The sequence below is a fragment of the Arachis hypogaea genome, chromosome 5, assembly GCF_003086295.3.
Source record: "Arachis hypogaea cultivar Tifrunner chromosome 5, arahy.Tifrunner.gnm2.J5K5, whole genome shotgun sequence".
Taxonomy (NCBI): Eukaryota; Viridiplantae; Streptophyta; class Magnoliopsida; order Fabales; family Fabaceae; genus Arachis; species Arachis hypogaea.
This window is the reverse complement of record NC_092040.1, coordinates 6,428,945-6,434,826: the sequence shown is the minus strand read 5'-3', so window position 1 is coordinate 6,434,826 and position 5,882 is coordinate 6,428,945.

The following is a 5,882-nucleotide window of genomic DNA, read 5'->3' as shown; positions in this document are numbered from 1 at the left end:
GTCAACTTTGGCAAACCAGATAGGAGAGGGAAGTTATAGCGAAGAAAATTTGTTGGAATCCCTCATGTATATATAACACTAGTTTTATTAAAAAAACCATTAAGTAACATATGAATCAAGGACACAAATCCAATAGTAAAATAGGAATCCTTGTAAATAAAATTTTCTCAATATCTATGAATGATGAAAAAGCTGCAAATGAGATAATCCTATGTTTTAGCCCTTTTCATTTTCTGCCATTGCCAAATCAAAATATCTGACGCAAGTTGAACTAAAAATCCAGGAATGCCACACTCATCTTCATACTAGAAAAAAACTTTCAGCAAAGATAAACTAAGTGTCAAAACACAAAACAAAAGAAATCTGATCCATACATGTTCCTATTCCCACATTAATGAATAACGAGCACTACAAAACATTGAAACCAAGATTAGCCATTAATACTTGGGCTGATTCCACAATGAAGATAACAATAGAACATCTCTTTAACAAAAATTATTCGTATAGCAATTTACAGTGACGGGCCACAAGGCATATCAATGCTAAAATGGACTATTATAGCCATAACGAACTCAAAAATATAACACCGCAAAGATCACAATGGGCCGTATAATACTCATTTTCATGGACAATAATAGCCATAATGAACTCTAATATTATAAGCATTTATATGTCGATTAATTCACCAATAGTTATCAAATAGGAATACCCAAATTAGTTCAAATAGAATATTTAGTCGAACACTTCCATACCAAACAAATTTTAATTACGAAAATTAGCCTCAATATTTTATTTTAATATTTTGTTAGACATATCATTTACATGTTAAATTTTGCTAAAGATTTTATACAAATCTTTATATAATTTTTTTTATAACTTTATACGTTATTTAATAAAAGTCCTTAAAGATTTTTAAATTCTCATATTAGTCCATTCAGGTAGTAAGTAATAAATATAACCTGGAGAAATTTAAAGACTAATTTAATAATTAAAATTTAATAAAAATTAAATATCAGATAAAATATTCTTTTAAAAATTAATTTAGAAAATTATTTTTATTAGTGAAGATAATAAACACCAAATTTTTACCTTATGTTGTTTATACTTTTCACGATAGCATTATGTTGTTTATGCTTTTCACGATAGCATTCAGGGAACTGGCTTTGGTGTTGAACTGCAAATCTACAAGTGCAAGAACAACAGTTTCAAGCTCTGAGATTTTGTAGTTTGTATAGTGCTCCAGGGTTAGATTCTGCAAAATTAAAACATGGATTTAACTAACTAAATAATAATTATCAAAATAATACAAGGGGAGGCCAACAAACAGAACCTAAAATATTAAATAAAGAAGGAAACAAAGACACAGGGAGCAATAACATTGTTGTACAAACGTTCACTTTCCGTGAATTAGCTGCTACTTGATGCGTGAACATCTTTTTTACCTTTTCCTAGTGAATTTGCATTTAATTTGTTGAGTTTAATCAAGAATTAATTATCTTTTAGCTACTATGAATGTTACTTTGAGTCGTGTGCAATTCTGTTTATTTTAGGTAGCATTCGGATGGATTTGACGGAGTTTCCGCAGAAAAAGAGAAGAATGGCGAATGATGCTGTCAACCCTAATCTCTCTGCACTCAAACCTAAATAACTCAAGCTACAGAGATCCAATTGACGTGATTCTAGTGGCGTTGGAAAGCTAACTTTCAGAGCTTTCCAACGATATATAATAGTTCATACTTCTTCTCCATTAATTCGGCCAAGGCTGCGCCTAACTTGAGATTTCTCAAGTTAGGCGTGGATTAATCAAGTGGTCCCCAACTCTCTAAGAAGCAAGCATGCAATCTCCTATTAATTCTGATTTAAACTTTATTTTATTTAAAAATAGGAAAAAATATTATTTAGTTTTAGGAAATATATTTTGCATTAATTAGGATTAGATATAAAAGGGAAAAGAATCTCTCTTCTTTTCTACCTCATTTCGCATTTTACAGTTTACCTGAATCCTAGTTTTCTCTCTGAACCATGAGCAACTAAACCTCTACTGTTAAGGTTAGGAGCTCTGTCTATTGTATGAATTGATAATTATTATTTTTCTATTTTAATTCATGTACTGATTTATAATTCAAGAATTGTTTTCGTTCTTTATTTTATGAATTTGGGTGGAACGGAAGTATGACCCTCTTTCTAATTGAGTTCTTGTATAACTTGAAAAACCTATTTACTTGAACAACAACTTGAAAACATATTCTCCTAAATTTCTAATTATATGGATTTAACAGGATACGTGATATATAATCCTCTTATATTTTGGCAATTAGGATTTATGTGGCATATAAACTAGAATTGAACTTCACCCTCTAATTGGAATTAAGTGACAAAGAAATTGGCGGTTGATGAATTTTAGAGGAGGCTAAAAAGGTCTAAGGAATTAGGGTTTAGCTATTTATAGTTTGCCATGAATTAAATCTTGCATGATTAAAATAGTTAGTAAGAAAAGTCATTCCAAAAAATAGATAACTCTGAAGCCTTAACTGTTTTCTCTATATATATTTCACCTCAATTTATTCTTTGCTTTCTGATTCTCTGAATTACTGTTTAATGCTTTTGAACACTCAAACACTATTTTCTGCTTGTCTAACTAAATAAATCACTCAACTATTGTTGCTTAATCCATCAATCCTTGTGGAATCGACCCTCACTCACCTGAGGTATTACTTGGTACAACTCGGGGCACTTATCAGTTAATTTGTGGGTTATAAATTTCACGCCAAGTTTTTGGCGTCGTTGCCGGGAATTGACTGTGATTGTTAATTGTTTAGATTAGATAATTTTTTCTTTAGTTAGTTGTTTTTTTTAGTATTAGTTATTTTTATTTTTCATTCTTTTTCTTTATTTATTTTTTTCTCTATCTTCTCGTTAACGTCCCATTTCTTCGCTTTTTTTTTAGTTTCCTTTTAATTTTCATTTTCTTTTATTAGTTTCTTAAATTCTTTAGTTTAACTTTCTTTTTTTTCTTTTATTTTCGTGGTCCTTTTTATTTTGTTTCATTGTACTTTCGTTTTTTTCCTTGCATTAATTTTTTTATTTTTTTATTTTATTAGTTTAATTACTTTTTAGGTTTAATTTTCGAATTTTGTATCAATTATTTTTTCTTAATTTTTAAAATTAAATTTGGTGTTCTATAGTAATTTTTCTTTTAAAAATATTTTTTTTAAAATATTAATATTTTTCTTTGTTTAATTTTTAAATTATTAGTTCATCTCTTTTCATTTATTTTCAATTTTTTCTTTTATTTTTATTATTCTTTATTTTATTTATTTTTCAAAAAAAAAATCTGTTATTTCTTCTTTACTTTCTTGTTTACCACATGCTGTTTACCACATGGTACGTTTAATTTTTTTGGTGTTTTGTGCTAAGAAAAATAATGGAGAGAGATCACATGGGTTACTACTCACACTCAAGGAGTGATTCATATTATTGTGGATGGAGGAACTACCCGGATTTTGATTGGCAAGGTCAAGAGCAAAAAAATTTCAATGTCCCATATCCTATCCATCAAGAACCATCGTCTCCATATTCATACCAAGAGCCACAATCTCCCTATCTATACCAAGAGCTACCACTTCTCTATCCATATCAAGAACCATCATCCTTTTACCCATATCAAGAGCCACCATTTTCCTATTAATACCGAGAACCATCCTCTTTTTACTCTTATCAAGAACCATCATCTCCTTCTTATTCATATCAATAACCATCATCTATTGAGTTTCTCATGAAATAATTCATACATGATATAAGGACGAGTGTCAAAAATGTAGAGAAATATGTGCAGTTGATTATCAAGTCCCAAGAAGAGGAACAAGCAAATTCCTTCCCAAGAGATATAATGTAAAATCCTATGGAAGAAAGTGAGGAAATCAATCAAAGGAGTTTATACTCCAATGAATTAGAGAATTTTTCACCCACACACATGAAAGAATAGGAAGATGCAAAAACAAAGGAGGAAGATGCACCAACAAAAAAGGAAGATGCACAAACAAAGAGGTTGCAAGGGATGAAAACAATTATGGAAATCTACACTCCAATGAAGCAGAAAATGGCATAGAGGGTGAGTTTATTGAACCACCAATTCAAGAAGTTTTTGATGAAGGGTACACTCTAACCATCACACAACATCCAAATTTTGAAATCAAAGAAGTGAAGGCAATCAAGGAAAGCACAAAAAAGGGAATTGAGACCAAAAAAGAGAAGAAAATATTTATAAAGAAGAAAAGGTCAACAAAAAATAATCCAACCTCTACCCCAACAAGTAAGGTGAATCAAGCTAATCACAATAAAAGAAAGCTTGTTAGGAAGACTTTATATCAGGGGGCACTAATCTTCACCTCTCCCCCCTTAGAGTCATTTTTTTAACCAACTGGAAGAAGAGGAAGAAAATTCAACAATCAAGTGCCAAGCTAGTGACATTAAATAAGTGCTTGTTGGGAGGCAACTCAACTACTAGTATCCTTGGTTTTGCAGTTGCTTTGATTTTAATTTTATAGTTATTTTTATTTTAATATTATAGTTATTTTAGTTTTGGTTTTAAATTACTTTATTTAATTTTTTTTAGAATTTTTCTTGTTTTACATGTGTTTTGGTCATGCAGAATGATTAGAAAAGGAACAAGAGCAATTAAGAAGAAATTTTTACACTCTATTTTCAGATTTTCTTTGCTTGAGGACAAGTAAACTTTTAAGTTTGGTGTTGTCGCTTTGTTTTTGGCCTTTTCTGTTTATTTTAATAGCACTAAAGAGAGATGAATGTTCTTCACGGAGGAATGAGATGGCCACCAACATAACTAAGGTGGTTGAATTCTTTTTATTCTATTTCTCTTCAGTTCTTATTTTGTTGCCTTTTGTTTTCTGTTGTTTTAATTGCTTGCATGATCTTTAGTACTTTCAGTTCTTAGATTTAGTTTCATTCTATCATCTGTTTTTAGTTAAAAAAAATTGTCTCACGTATTGCTCACTGAGCTTGAATTCAAAAGAAAAAGAAGTGATGTATTGTATGAAAAATTGAGTTTATATTTAAGATTAGTCTTATTTACTTAAATGTGGTGGTATTTTCTATGATTCTTAATGCATGACATGAACATTGCATATCTGAATTTGAACAAACTAAATAATGATTAAAACATGGATTTAACTAACTAAATAATAATTATCAGAATAACACAAGGACAAGACAACAAACAGAACCTAAAATATTAAATAAAGAAGGAAACAACGACACAGGGAGCAATAACATTGCTGCACAAACGTTCACTTTCCGTGAATTAGATGCGTGAGCATCTTTTCTACCTTTTCCTAGTGAATTTGTATTTAATTTGTTGAGTTTAATCAAGATTTAATTATCTTTTAGCCACTATGGATGCTACTTTGAGTCGCGTGCAATTCTGTTTATTTTAGGTAGCATTCGGATGGATTTGATGGAATTTCCGCAGAAAAAGAGAAGAAGGGCGAATGATGCTGTCAACCCTGACCTCTCTTCACTCAAACCTGGATAAATCAAGCTACAGAGGTCTAATTGACGTGATTTTAGTGGCGTTGAAAAGCTAATTTTCAGAGCTTTCCAACGATATATAATAGTCCATACTTCTTCTCCATCAATTCGGCTAAGGCTGCGCCTAACTTGAGATTTCTCAAGTTAGGCGTGGATTATTAAGGAATCAAGTGGTCCCCAACTCTCCAAGAAGCAAGTACGCAATCTCCTATTAATTCTAATTTAAACTTTATTTTATTTAAAAATAGAAAAAGATATTATTTACTTTTAGGAAATATATTTTACATTAATTAGAATTGGATATAAAAGGGAAAAGAATCTCTCTTCTCTTCTAC